The following is a 16822-nucleotide window of genomic DNA, read 5'->3' as shown; positions in this document are numbered from 1 at the left end:
GAATTTGAAACAGGAGCAAGAAAGGAAGAGTGCTTGTTATCCGGTGTGGATACCTTCGACACCGAGTAACCCGCCTTTTCTATGCTGCTTGATAGGATAGCCTGTGCTTTATCATTGTCGAAAATCATAACCTCCTTTGATTCCCTTCCTTTTCCTGATGTTGGTTCATCCTTCAGTCTAATGAAACAGTTCGGGAAAGCGTCAAAGCTTGGCCAAAACTGGATTTTGTCCAAAGGAAGAGCACCCCTCTTCTCCGAGATGTAGAGTTTGTCGTTTAAAATCGGCATTAGCTCCGCAAACCTCCAGGGATTGGTTGTGGAGCATGTCAGAAGGTCAGGATCTACAAGTCTTTTGTACAACCCTTTAGGAGCGACAAGTGGAGCTTTACCAAGCTCTACCTTGCATTTTGCTTCCTGCTTTGTGCTCTGTTAGCATAAATTTTCTACTAGATTCTTGACTTGGGCCCATAACTGGTTCATTCCATCTAAAAGAGGGAGAGAAGGCGGAGATATTGATGTCTTTGGCTCATGAGCCTGTTGGGACGGTGACAATTCCAACCCGACATTCTCCCCTTCTTCCTGTGGGTGCTTTTTGCCCTCCTTCCCGAAGGTTATCTGGCCATCGGGAAATGTACCTCGTGTCTGGGGTACCACTATTTCCTTACTCGCTGTTGGAAATAGTAACCTACGCATCTTGTCATTAGGCAGGTAATGTCCCGGAGAGACTTTCTGAAAGCCTCTCACCCAGTTGCGTAGTTTGAAACGAGCTGCATCCCTAGTCTCCACCAACTTGTGATTCTTAAAACCTTCGGACAATAGGGCCCGACATACTTTGCAGGCCTGCGTGTTCCAATACTGTAGGTGTTCGGAAATAATATTGCAGGGGGGATGAAACCTGCATGCATTATGTCCGTAAACACACTAACTCTTAGTTTTGCAGAAGACTGCAACACATGACATCTGGCGTTCCTCCTGTAAAGAAAGGAAAACAAAATGAGTATACGATTGATTATCTCACTGATAACCAATAAATCAAAAGTCATATCTTAACAGAATAGCTTAGGATAGCAAGCTATTAAGGGATAGTAGGAGACACATACTTGTGTATCCCTTGCAAGCAAATGCTGGTACCTCCCCTCAGTATTAAGTGATAGGAATTTCCTTTTCGAAGGACTTCCAACTGTAAAGGGGGTTTTCTAACCCCTAGGGATAGGGAAGTGTATACTTCACTGTCCCTTTCATACTAAATACTGTGGGGTACGGAAGACTCATTTCTCAATCAGCTTAACAATTAAGCACTATTCCTTCAATGTAAGAGCGGCTGCAGCATAAGCTCACATGAGGATACCCAAGATATGCCAGAAATAGTTACTGTATAATCATACTGTAGTTTTCTATTTGCAGTATGCACTATATTGCAATATACTGGCTACTGTATAATTATATATAGTATGATCCAGCTAATGTGTTGCCTTTCTGGTAAGCAACTGACTGTACGGTCCAGCTGGCATGAAGCCAACTGGACTGGGGAAAGGAAAGACATATATTTGTATATATGCCAAGCTTCAGGCAAGGGGTGCCAGAATGTAGGATAGATCATCATACAGAATAGATTTAATCACATTGAATGGTGGTTTGGATGTCAGCTCCACTTTCATAAAAGAATTTTCCTGGGATGCGAAACGTCAGTGTTTGCAATGAGGATGTTTCTAATAGTTTGGTTTTACCCCTAAGGGTTCTGCATGATAACCATGTGTCACCAGCAACTAATTTCCTTTGATTATTTGAACGATTCATCATATCAAATTGTTTACTTTAAATATGGCATTTTTCCGATTTTCAAATATTTTCGTCTTGGGCCTGAGAGGGTTAAAAGACAGGTTTTAGACATTATGACATTATGATAGGTTTCTTACTATTTAATCATGTGCTGTTTAAAGATTTGGGGCTGCTTTAATCTCTTTTGATACACTTTCAAAAAGCTCACATAACATGCACAAAATTGGGGAAAATTGCATTTTTGGCATTTTTTTTTTTCGATATTTTGACGTGAAAATAAAAGGGTTAAAGTGTGTGTTTTTTTCTTCAAATAATTTTTAAAAACTTTCCTATGTAGTACTCTACTAGAATCTACAAATAAAAGAATAAATTAGTTTACAACGGGGTTCTGGTTTAATTTCAGGTTTTTAGAGGCCCAGATTTTGGGCAAGTGTCAAATTACGTCATTGCTTGAGCTCTGATGACCTAGACCTTGACCTATTTTAATATTTCTTACTTTCATCTTGTAGCATACCCTATAAGCTACATTTTGATGGGTATTTTATGCAAATATCTTATTTCCCTATTGAGTTATTAAGATTTGAATTTCCCCTACCCCAAATTTTTGCGGAAATTTTTAGTATGGTCAATAGCTACAAAACCATCCCTAGCAAGATTACTGCCGGGTTTCAGAATGTTTACCCTCGCTAAAATGATGCCCCAGGTGATGTTCTTTCAGAAAATAGTGAGTAACCTAGGGGCCCTTTTTAGCATGTGAACACCCCTTGGCTCCTGGAGTAATTCTGGTTGAGATATATAAAATATTGAATCTTAATTTTGAATAGATTTCGTTGGAAATAGAAACTAATAAATGTACAATACTTAAAAAAAAGAAAAAAATAATAATTAACTGACCAAAGACAGTAAAAGGAAGACAGGAACATCACTAGGATTTGTGTCAAATACGTACCTTGAACATTCTGGAAACTACAGGAAAAAAAGAAAAAAAAAATTTTCAGGAGAAAGCTACGGTCTTTCGTCATCTAAGACAACTGCAACAACGATTCTGGTCGATGCATGAAATTTGAAAAAAAGTCAGATCAATCCGGAAAAAAAATAAGAAAATAAATAAAAAACACTAGAGAATATCTTCTAGTTAAGGTTATTAAAGGCGGCAGCTACTGACTCTTCTGCTCATTGGCCTATGCCAACACCAGAAAAGATGACCAACACGTCCTCATCAGAAGCTTCATACATGATCATGCTGGCATCACCGAAAAGTCCAGATATGGTTCAATGTTTGAGCATAAAGTCTAAGGGACTACAAATATTACACCCAAAGTGTAAGGGTAATATATATGTTTTAAAATGTCAATGGAAGGTCAATAATAAAAACGTTATATTGGTGCTTTGGAGGTTTATTCTTATTGCTGGCAAGTTAGTACTTAATACAAAACCTTATTAATATTGATTTATGGTCAATAATCAAATAAAAATTTGATAACGTTATCAAATATGCTAGAGATAGTATGACTGAAATAACTTATTGGCAAAACTATTCAATCTAAAGCAAAAAACATGTTCCATTATGAAGTAAGCGTTGCAGGAATATTATCACATAAATCAATCTGAATAAATAAATATTATTAAAATTTAAAGGCAATTTGAATGCGCAACCATGATCTATAATACAGTATCAGATATGAACATGGAATTCCAGGTGTATAATCAAAACAATTCCATAGTATAGCCTAGGTATTGAAATTCTAATAGAATATTTAATGTGGTTATGACATTCATAGCCAACACATTTTGTTCATGGGGGGTTTCAAGAGGGACAAAGCCCTTCTGGCTAAAATGGTGAAGTAATGCCAAATAATTCTCTGGTATAATGAAATTGTTATGGACTATTGTACATCCCGGTAATATTACAGGCATAGCTTACCCCACCATATAATCCTTTTATAGGAGAGCCTACTCTAACATTTACAGTACATCCTATTACAGGCGTAACCTGCCCCAAACATATATAGCTTATTACAGACATAACCTAGCCTAAACTTATAAAGATCACATAATAAAGGCTAGACTAAGCCTATTAAAATTTTCAACAGGCAGCTTAGGCCAGTAGGCCACGTTCATAATCCATTCATTGTTGTTTACCATCCCAAAGCTGTGTATAAATGTTAACCCTTAAATTACAACCAAAAGTATTTCCTGTTGGACTTGACATATTTTCAGTAACCTAGCTAGTCTAAAACTATGCTGGCTAGGGCTTTGAAGGCAGAGCTCGATGTTTATAGTTAGGGAAATTCTTAAATGTATCAACATGTAACAAATTATAACTTTGGTATCACTTCTGTAAGCATTCATGGCATTATAGATACTATATTTCAATGAAAAATAGAATAACATCCGACATACATCTGGTGGAAACTTGCATCAAACTTTAATCACAAAATCCTTAACTATCAGATCCTAATTTAGCTAGATCTAATAATACAGCAAAACGTTCTAAACTTAAGACTATCCACTAACATTCTTGACACTTTCTTATGGATGAATTATGTGCATTCCCTTGCTATTAGATTGCTGGTGTATCTTGTTTCAAACAATGGCGCTCAAATTATATAAACAAAACACCAAGCTCCATTTTCCTAGCTTGACAAAGAAAGAAGGATGCCTAATAAATGATAATATCAACTCATATTGTACATATTCCGAATATGGGTGTAACATGAACGATGATGTTAGTGGTAGTCATCTTGGCAACTTCTTTGATGTGAGCATGTTTGTGTGAACCAAGTTCAGTCCAACTTATACATGGCACATGCATAAACCAAAAGACCGTATAATTAAAGAGATTATGCATCCTGAGAACCAGTCAGTTTCATTTCAAAGTTGTTGTTTGCATAATACTGAAACTTTGCTTCTGTTTTGAGCATTATAACAATGTGAGTCATTTCAACCTGATAGCGAGTGCTATGAAACTATTTTCAAGTGATTCTGTGAGTCACATTTAGTGGGGGTCATCTCAATGCAGGCGACACACACTCTATCTAGGTATGCCACTAGATGAAACGAGGCCCTGCTCTATGTGACATTGTCCCCAAGTCAACGATCCTCTTATCAGGCATGATAACTTGGAAGTAGCGCAAGACAGGAAATATTAGATATTGATGCTATTTTTTGTCATTATTTCATTAAGTGATTTTGGTCTGTTTTTTTTTCAGATTTCACGATGAGATTATATAACTGATATGTAGTAATTGCAAGAGCTGTCCATGTACAATGATATGGTGAAAGTTTAGAAATCAAGAATTCGTGTTTTCTGTTTCAGCATTTGATGGTGATTTCAGAATTGTTCATATAATGTTGTTGTTGTTGTTGTTGTTTTTCTTCTTTTCATGTCAGAAGTGTCTTCAATGTTTTTAGAAATGGTGGTCAAGAGACAACTCTCAATGTAAACTCCCATTGTCAACCAGCCAAGTAAAGAAGATTTTATAAGTTCGTTTAATCATCCTATTGGAGTTATGCAGGAAATCATCGACGAAAATTACTTTAAGTTTTTTAAAATACACCAATATATTTATTTATATCATAATAAGGGGTGAAAGATTTTTGGGTCTTTGCATCCACTAATCCAGGCATGGGCCACCTGCAGCCCACAAGCCCAAAGTGTTGTTGTGCAGACCCTGAGACTTTCCAGGTTACTAGAATGTTTTCAGATCTGTTGAGGAGAAATAACAAGTAAACAACAAAGACAACGAAGTACCCTTACCACCTATATACTGCTTTTAAGTAATGTCCATATGATAGTAATAGAAGGTCTATATTAAATTCAGTTATTATTAAGGATAAATTTATTGTATCAAAAATAGTATATTATCAGTAAAATCTATATCTCTAAGCAAAAATTAATATTAAGCTACGTAATAAGGTGCAGAGCATTAATTGTTCTATTAATACAAAGAAAAATACAATCCAGGTTGTTTATATGAATATAATTCAACAAAATAATATTCCCAGATAGCATGGAATATATATTAAAACCAATGCATATCATGGTCACTTGTATGGATTAAGTAACCATCGGAATTCAAATATTGGTATAGATAGTATATAAGATTATATGTTAACAAAAGTATTCAAGAAGGTTACAAAATATATAGTCTATATACCTAAATCGTACAGTCTAAGAATGCTGTAAACCGGCATTCAGAACTGTATAAAGAAAATAGTACATTATATGGACAGTGATCTCATTATGTATTAAAGAAAAATACTATTTTGTTGAAGGACAAAACTATAATATATGATATACAAATACATTTCATGAGGGCATTAAATATATATGCACAAAAATATATCATTCCTGATAAGCCATAGATATATAAAAGAAAGAAATTCTGACAAAAAAGCAAAACGGTAATGGAAAATGTTCTAGTTTTCTGATAGTAGCGCAGAAATATGATAATTTTTTTTAATCTATAATGATTTTTAGAGTTATCAATTTAACTTGGTGCAAGAGAAGGAGCTAATGATACTTTGGAGTGAGATAGAACCCAAAATGACCATATCGAGTAGTATTATTTGTGGGAAGAAGCAGATGTTAGGATGAGAAGGTTGATTTTTTTAGAAGGAATTGAAAGGTTATGGAATTTAGGAATGTTTGAAAATGTCCCTGTGCAAGTGGAGGGAAAAATACAGACTATAAAAGGGGGTGAAATGTACACTGATGCTGTGGTTTAGTACCAAAGTGCGGTCATTTATTCTTTCAAATTAATGATGAAAATGGTAAATTAATTAAGTTTACCGTTCATCATGTACTTTGGCCCACCATTTCCATGAGGGGTATGCTTCAAGGCTACACTAATTTTATATTCCACTTCAGGAAGGGAAACTAAAACCACATCAATATATTTCTCATAAAGGATATTGTTTCAAGTTAGTTTTGAAAATAATCAATTCTGTACACTTACTGAATACCAAATGCAGATAGAAAGATCAGCTTTAAATATTTACACAGTAAATGATTTCATTTTGGAGTGAGTGTATGTGCAGTGAATGAAATAAACATAGTAGGTATTACTTTCAAGGAAAATGAATACTCTTTTACTTATCAGAATGGTGAGCAGCAACAGAGACATATATCGATGCAGCTGCCTATTGGCTTATGACATTCACACCCATCACACATATAATTGACTTGGGACTCCAGTTCATGAGGACAGCTGAGACGTAAAATTATGTGGGAGGCACAAAATGACACATTACTATTCAGATGTGAGTCAGCTGCTTTGCTGAAATGATGCCTGAGGACTTGGCTGTGCTACGCTGCCAGAGGAGATACACTCTGTTACTACTTACTGAATTCCCACATAAATAATTTTACATGTATTACGAGTAAAGACCTGAGAGAGAGAGAGAGAGAGAGAGAGAGAGAGAGAGAGAGAGAGAGAGAGAGAGAGAGAGAGAGAGAGAGAGAGAGAGAGAGAGAGTAAATTAAAGCCAAGAACTTAATAAAAAAAAAACTACGAAGAATTGAAAGAAAAACATCCTCTTTTTTGAGATGGTACAGATTTATTTAACATCTTAGTTCTCGATGTTTTACTATTTTTATATTTTTTCTAAATTCAGTCATTTTCATAAGTCACCATAACATAAATTATTCGGCAGTAGGACAGAACAAAACCAGTTTAACATATTAAAAGTAATGATAGCAAAAAGCAAAGTTAGATCTTTTCCTCATCATATAACACTATTATTATTATTATTATTATTATTATTATTATTATTATTATTATTATTATTATTATTATTATTACATTTATATGTTTATATATTCATAGGTCATAATTTTTTCTTTATATCATTGTAGACTAATTCCTTTAAATGCTATGAATTTTGTATTGCTTAGTGAATAATCCCTTTAACCTATTACTTCAACCCTTAATCCATTACTTTCGTCGCTTCACTTATCTGCTGATCAAATGCTAAGCACCGATGACACTTACCTTAAGACAGTGACCAAACTGCTGATCAGTTGAGTTCTTTTGAGTTCCGATCAACCAAGAGGCTGCAATGATCACTCAAGCGGATTCAGGATGATTTGTTGGGAAGAAGATTTCCTCGTCTCTTTTCTCAAGGAGAGAAGTATATCTGGCGCGCGGAGAAAACCAGATGTGAACCTGCAAGTGAATAATCCCAAGGATAGAGACTTCTCACGGTGGGTATAAAATTGCCATTTAAGGGACGGATAGTAAATAAAGGGTCGTATCTTTCAGCTTTCCTTTACCTTTATGAAAGAATAATTTACAAAAAGAAAAAAATACAGGTTTATTTCACTAATCAAAATAAAAATTACGTTCAAAAAGACAATTTAGAATCAAATGGCTTCATCATTTCAAGTCTCATAATTCATAAATGTTTCCCAAGACGAAAAAAGGAGAAATATCAATTGTGTAATGACCAAATCTTAAAGCAATAAATCTTATGCAAATTATTTTTGTTGCAAATAAGAGATTTTATTCATAGAAGAGGAAGGTTACTTTAGAGAATGATGAGTTGAAGAATGACTGAGTCTGGTACTCACCACCTTCGATATAATCTAAGAAGTAAAGGAATGAAGACATTGGGAGGTGACCTATCTGAGTGTTGCTCCCGGATGCCAGAATCTATTTCCAGAATGCAGAAAATGCCTCTTGTTTAGGAGGATTTTTTGGCCCATCCTGCCATGCACAGGCTCTTGCAGTTTTGCAGCTCATAGTAATGATATATCCAAATTCTTTAAGAGAATCTCTCTCCGTTGCTGCCCAAGTACTGGCTGGATGCAGACTGCCCAGACTCCTGAAAAATCCCAGAAAAGGTTGACGTATTAGAAAGACCTCTCACAAAAAGGCTGATGCAAGCGCCATTGCAGGAAATGGACGAATTTCCAAATATATGTGAAATGCATCTTTCTTTATGACTGAAGACAAATCAAATCATTAAAATCCATATACTGAACCAATTTGAAAAAGGTAATTTCTAGTGATTTTCTGAAGACCAAAATTTAATATTTGAAACCCTAAATTAATGTTTACTTTTGTCTCTGAATCAAAAAACAACAGAATAATTTAGGACAAAACAGAATAAACACCTCAAGTTGCAATTATTTGTAGACATTTTGAGAAAGAGAGGAATGGAATTTTTGTTAATAATTATTTGTGTGTTCCTCTCTGCATATCTGTCTGCCTGTCTGTCTGTACCGCAGGAGTGAGACATCCAACCTCTTTCCCTTTATTTCTGCTGACTGAAGGAAGACATTAACTTTTACTTCTTCCTAAAAGAATCAGAGGAAAAATTTATATCAAATTAAGTACAAGAAAGTTCTGGAATATAAAAAGGTTCTAACGTTATTATTTATAATGAATGATAATAATAATAATAATAATAATAAAAATAATAATAATAATAATAATAATAATAATAATAATAATAATAATAATAATAATAATAATAATAATAATAATAATAACATAGAAAACTTTTTCAAAAATTTTCAGAAGGAAACAATTTTATTCTTTGCATTTAATTCTTTGGGAGTTATACATAAAAATTCTATTTTTTTTTCCTACAATTCATTTAAGTGACTCCAAAGTCTTTTCCTTAAAATCGTACCTCAACTTTTTATCTCTTGTTCCATGTCCTCAGATCTGTGTTCCTTCTCTTCTCACCAGAATTTGACTCAAGGGCTTTGACTGACGCTGGTCTAACATGTCAGCTTCTCTTGAGTCCAACAGATCATGATGAACAATATCCCGGTGTATCAGTCAGTCAGTCAGTCAGTCTCCTTTTTTACCAGTACATTTTATCTGTGAAAGGAAACAGCATCAATCAAAGGGTTCAAGCGCATTGCAAAAGATAAAATCTCTGCAACAGAAATCTTGCTGTGATATATGTTCAATCTGATCTTAAATTTCCAAACAAAATCGATCAACTAAATCAACATGATTCTGTACTATATAAAAAAGAGGAAGATGACTCTAAAGAACACCAAAGTTACTTACCGCCATCAATCCGAGAGAAGCAATGCAAACCTTTCTGGGAGCTGCACCCTGATGTCAGATTCTGGTTCCAGAATGCAGATAATGTCTGCAAAATCGTTAACAGAAACTTGCCCCTCCCCCTCATGTGCTTGATGGATGCAGAGTGCTCATCCTCCTACGTAAAAGCCCTAGATGAGGAGAGCCGCCATAGTCAGAGTGAGTAAATCATTCACACAGTTCTGCGAGACCTCGTTTGGAGGTTCCCTTGTCGTTCCTGTCCTCTGAAGCCCTGGGTAAGGTGTAGCTCAGGACTTTGCGAGGAAGGACTAGCTGATGAAAGCACTAAAAGGAGAATATAAAAACATACAAAATTATACTTCGGAAAACAAAACTATTAACTGCCTCTCGCTTAAGGATCAATGCTAAATTGATTAAATAAATACAATACATTTAGCTATTATTATCTAAAAATAATAACAAATTGTCTGAAAACCCAGAATCAATCTTTACTTCTCTCTGTGAAAACTAACTAATTAAAGACAAAACAGAAAAAGAACCACAATCTGCAATTATTGTAGACGTTTGATCATAATTACACCTGTGTTCCTCCCTCCAATTCTTTGTCTTGTCTGCATGAGAAGAAGAGAAACACACTCGATGTATTCTACCTTTGCCTGTTTCACGCGTATATAAAGAAAATTATAATTTTAACATAATCAAATGTGATATTCCTTTATGTAAAAGAAAAAAAGAAGTTCTCGAATGTAAGAAGATTGAAATTAAGTCTAATCGTATAAATTATTTTCGAGATTTATATTCAATATGAATAAAAGTAATGATTGTTAACGTTACTCTTCTCATTAATTGTATTAGAAATATTAGCTTGAAATATTACTCTTCCTGTTCATTTCATTAGTAGCAACTACGAATATTGTTCTTTTCATTCAATTCTTTACAAGTAGTAACTCCTTATCATATTCATTTCATATAATTCATTAAAAAGAAATAACTCCAAATTCTTACCTTAAAAATCCTACGTCATCTTAAGTTTCTCTTCTCTAATGTCCTTCAGCTCTGTGTTCCTTCTCTTCTGATCAGATGTTGACTCAATGGGTCTGACAGACGCTGGTCTAACATATCAGCTTTTCTTAGGTCCAGCAGATGACGATGAACAATCTCCCTGTGCACCAGTCAGTCAGTCAGAAAATCAGTCTTTTGTTCTACCAGTTCATCTGATATGCAATTGAAAATAGCATCAATATATGAGGGCATTACAAATTTCAAGTGTTTTACTAAAGACAGAATCTCTGCAACAAACAGCTCAGTTTGATGTTCCTTTACTTGGATCATTAAATGGAGAAATAAATATATTAACAATAATGATATTATTCCTAATCAGCAAAGCAGATCTATTTCAATATATAAGTTCACAGAAAAAGATTTACTTCTGATAAGTTTACTTTAATGTTATAACTAATCTTATAGAGAACAAGAGATTTCACAAAGAACTCACCTGTCGGACTGGTATTGAGATATTTTTTTTTTCTTATTGCCTGGTTTTGTTCCTTTGAAGGACTTTGTAAGGATATTATCTTTGTTCACCTCCCAGGAGAGAGAGAGAGAGAGAGAGAGAGAGAGAGAGAGAGAGAGAGAGAGAGAGAGAGAGAGAGAGAGAGAGAGAGAGAGTATAAAATGAATGAAAATTGAAAGGTGATGAAAACACAACTTTTATCATTCCCAGATTTATTTATGATGAGCTCCACTATTACATATTACCTACCATCACCTCAACCATCTCCGTCAAGATCACTTAAATAGATTTTGCTTTCATGAATAGATAATAGACAATGTTTAGAGTGAATCTTAGCACATTCAAGTTTGCTATATTTTGATAAGAATATATCATGATATAAGTCAAACACTACTTTGGTAATTAAAATATTAATTGTATATGAATGATAACAAAAAAGAAAAGTTTTGAAAATATATATAAGAAAAGAGAACAAACAGTAGAATGAACATAATAAAATTTTTCAAAAATAATAAATTTCTGTGAAAAGATTTAATTGTTCCCTAACAATTAAATATATATATATATATATATATATATATATATATATATATATATATATATATATATATATATATATATATATATATAAAATCACATTCCAATCAAGAAATGACCTCAATGATCTAAAAGTTATCTAATCATTATAAGAAGTTGGTTAAACCTGAATCCTTTAGTGACAGATTATGAATTAGAATTTGGTGATTAACATTTCGACACTTTTGTTTCTCAATTAAAGGATCAGATGATATTGCACGTCTTCTTTTTCTCTTTAGTTGACGCTAATATTATCCTACGTGTACTGTCGATATCAAGGAACATCTGTGCATCTGTCATCCTACCGGGCAAAGAAGAAAAAAACATTGTGAAATAGACTTTGGTTTTTTGCAATGGCTCAGCACAAAAGCTAACGAAAAATGGCATAGGATATGATGAGGAAATCTTCATTCTAAAGAGAGTGAAATAATAACGATAGTGAAAGAAAGGAGGAAGATGAATATGTTGAGAATTGAAAGAAGAGAGGAAAGAATTGAAGAGAACATTAAATACTGATATTCAAACAAACATAATCAGGTATTCTAATCAAATGATAATGAGCAGAATAATAAGAAAAGGTGAAGAAAATAATGAGGTGGAAATTGCTCTACACATCAACACCTCTCTATCATCCACACAACGACATTCTCTGGAAATGTCTCTGATTCAATTAATGAAGATACAAAGGAATATCAAGTGATCGAATGAGGAAAAGAAAAAAAAATAATAAGAAACAAATCATAGACCAAAACCAAAAGAAAAATAGTTTTGAAACTTGGCTTATAATGAGTAAAGATTAGTTATCTAGGCTCATCACTATCTGAAAGGTTTAGAACGTTGGTTGAGAGAACCTTATTGCCTTATTGCCTTATTTTATGTTTGGGTTCCCCCAGGTCCCTCAGTGTGAGGCTAATGCATCTTCCGGTGTATTTTGCATCTTCCAGTCTTGGATGGTCTGGGATGCATCTTAGGTATTTATCGAGCTTATTCTCAAACACATCTACGCTCACTCCTGATATGTTTCTTAGATGAGTTGGCAGCACATTAAATAGTCGCTGCATTATCGATGCTGGTGCGTAGTGGAGAGAGAGAGAGAGAGATGATGCCTAAATATCGTGATGATCATTAACAATTAGACCTATGATATAAAAAACTACCCGATTTTATAGAATAAATCAGTTTTTTAGGCCTATGGTCTGCTTAAAGGAGAGAGAGAGAGAGAGAGAGAGAGAGAGAGAGAGAGAGAGAGAGAGAGAGATATGCTGCCTAAATACAATGAAGACCATGAAAAATAAGACCTATGATATGAAAAATTACCAGACCTAATAATAGAGATTACTTTTTAGGCCTAAGAGGAATGTTAAAAGAGAGAGAGAGAGAGAGAGAGAGAGAGAGAGAGAGAGAGAGAGAGAGAGAGAGAGAGATAAAAATCGTACAATACAGATGAAGAAGGAGAAGAAAAAGAAGAAGCAAACTCACCATTGAACACTCCATGAACATCCGGTGGATTCTTGTGCCTTAAGATGCATCTCTTCTAGTAAGGCTTCGTCATCTGGTCGTTCATCTTCTCGGAAACAGATGAAGTCTCTCACCCTGACTCCCTTCAAGGAGTTCATCACTGGGAGGAGGAAATCCCGAGGACTCCTCCTCTTCTTGGAACACCGAGGAAAGTAGATTGAATAGAAGGATCTGTTGGGAAGAAGAAAAAGGAAAAAAAAAAATCTTATGAAATGAAAGGAAAGGAAAAGAAGAAGAAAGGAAATGATGTCAACCATATTATTAATTATTGTTTTATTGACATCTTCTTTTATTAAGATGAACAAGTGCATTCAGACACACACACACGAACAAACACACACACACACACACACACACCTTCAAGTACACAGTATTGCAAGTAATTTTCAATGATCCCAAATAGGATATGAATTGAAAATAAAAATGAACATTTAAGTAACATTTGAGAAGTGTACAAATTGATAAACTTATTTCTATTTCTATAATAATTAATAATTGAATATTTCTATTAATAGGCCTATGAGATTTTTCTTTCTCCAAATCTGATGTCGATTCAAATTCTTATTTAAAATAAATTTTTCTGTTCAACAAATTAATATGATAATTATATGGTCTCTCTCTCTCTCTCTCTCTCTCTCTCTCTCTCTCTCTCTCTCTCTCTCTCTCTCTCTCTCTCTCTTAAGGAATGATGTGTTCTCACCTCCTTGCATCCTGTGGTTGCAATGCCCAAAGGATGTCCCCAACCTTCTCGATGTCTTCTTCCTGGACATCGCTGACCAAGACAATAACAATAGGATCCTGCTTCAAGAAAGGAATTGGGTGACTGACGCTGCTGACATCCTTGGCACTAAAGTGAATCGCTGAAAGAGAAAAAAGTTTAAAGAAGAAGAAAGAAACCAACAACAACAACAACAACAACTTTGATGAAAATGAAAATCACAACCAAACATTTTCTATCTGTTTCTTTCGTAGGATTTTGCATGTGTTGATGATTGATGGTTGATAGTTGATGGTTGATGTGTGCGTGAAGAGTAAATGGGTGTGTGGGATGACATCAGTTTCCTCATTATACACTCGCAATAGCACTGTATGGAGAAAATCAGCCAATAACAACCCAGCTTTATGGAACTCTTGCAATATTATTGGTCGAGAGAATCCTTTTCACGTTCCTTTCGGTGATTGGTTGTTAAGATCAGATAACTCCGCCCATATATTTGTAGAGAACCAATCAGCGCAGAAAGGAGGCGGAGTCAGGAGTAGCCTTGAGAGACTATCACTTTTTCCGATTCTAGTTTCCACTTCATTACCATCATGATCATTACTATTCATTACTGTCACCATCATTAATATCATTATTTGTGAAATCAATAGTGACTATAGTGATGTAGTAATGTCACCTTTAAACTGAATCGTTTCCTTTTTAGATAAGAAAGGAAATAAATGAAAACTCAGCATCGAAAGCTTTTAAATTACTTCAAATCAGATGAAAACAATATTGTCTTATGTAAAAAAAAAAAAAAAAAAAAAAAAAAAAAAAAAACACACCTGGTTGAGCCTTGAATATAAAGATCTAAATTTATACAGTAATAATGATAATAATAATAATGATAGTTACAATAATAGAAATAATGATAATAACAATATTAACTGAACGAATGACAGGAATGGGATAAGGGGAAGAAGGCGAGATATCATAAAGTCACTCAGAGGAAAGGAAGACAGAACATCTGTCGTCCTTCATTTATAACTCACCTAAATGTCCGATCTCTTTTGTCTCTTGCAAAGATTGACAGAAGGCGTCGAGGCTGACTTGGTCCGGAAGCTTAACAGATAGATGCTTCACATTTGGAGGGATTTCAAACGTTGGGTTCCAGATGCCTTTGTATTTCTCATAACTGTTCCAAAGAGAAGAAAAGAAAGACAATAGTTATTATATTCGATCGGGAATTTTATCATTAAGTTGATTGATGATGATTAAGATGACGTTGACTATGATGATGATTGTGGTGATTAAGGTGACGATGACGACGACAATGATGATGATGATGATGAAATCGAAAAGTTAAAAGGAATAATTTTGTGGAATATCAAAATTAATATCAACTATAAATGAGAAGGTAAGTAAATTTGAGACTTTTTTATATTACTTAATCATAATGAATCTAATGATGACAGTGATGATGAAGATGATGATGATGATGAAGATGATGATGATGATGATGATACTAGTAATATAAAGGATATAGACTATGAGACTCAAGTTGAGGATTGTGGCAAAGTTTATAGCCTAATTATTCATGTCTATCTTCATTTCTCTTTAAAACTACGCTTAACATACACACACACACACACACACACACATATATATATATATATATATATATATATATATATATATATATATATATATATGTGTGTGTGTGTGTGTGTGTGTGTGTATAGAAGTATATATATATATATATATATATATATATATATATATATATATATATATATATATATATATATATATATATATATATATATCTATATATATATATATATATATATATATATATATATATATATATACATATATATATATGAACATATATCACAAGCACACGTGATTTTAATTAATGTAAATATCACCCACGAATGGCATTTAATACCGAATTCTATCTTGGGAATATATATCCACTTGGAATTCATTTTATGGTAACAGCTTCTGGCCGGGTGGGGATTCGAACCACCACCTGTTCGGCTGGAGACTATGCCTGCAGTGACCATGCCGACTGAGCTCTGGCCGGGTGGGGATTCGAACCACCACCTGTTCGGCTGGAGACTATGCCTGCAGTGACCATGCCGACTGGGAGCTCAGTCGGCATGGTCACTGCAGGCATAGTCTCCAGCCGAACAGGTGGTGGTTCGAATCCCCACCCGGCCAGAAGCTGTTACCATAAAATTAATTCCAAGTGGATATATATTTCCAAGATAGAATTCGGTATTAAATGCCATTCGTGGGTGATATTTATATATATATATATATATATATATATATATATATATATATATATATATATATATATATATATATATATATATATATTATATATATACAGTATATATATATATATATATATATATATATATATATATATATATATATATATATATATATGTGTGTGTGTGTGTGTGTGTGTGTGTGTGTGTGTTTGTGTGTGTGTGTGTGTGTGTGTGTGTGTGTGTGTGTGTGTGTTTGTGTTTATGTATCACTATCTTTTTCATAAAAATATTGGATGATATTAGTTAAGAAGTAGGCTAATATTCAGAATAACTGTCAGAAAAGCAAAGGAAAAGGCAAAACTTACCCTTTGCTGAGTAGACTTTTGATTAACTCTGTTTCCTCTGCGTTAAAAGACGTAAATTCT

Source organism: Palaemon carinicauda, chromosome 34 (assembly GCF_036898095.1).
Source record: "Palaemon carinicauda isolate YSFRI2023 chromosome 34, ASM3689809v2, whole genome shotgun sequence".
NCBI classification, from domain to species: domain Eukaryota; kingdom Metazoa; phylum Arthropoda; class Malacostraca; order Decapoda; family Palaemonidae; genus Palaemon; species Palaemon carinicauda.
The sequence above is the reverse complement of the archived record's forward strand: the minus strand, read 5'-3'. Positions refer to the sequence as shown.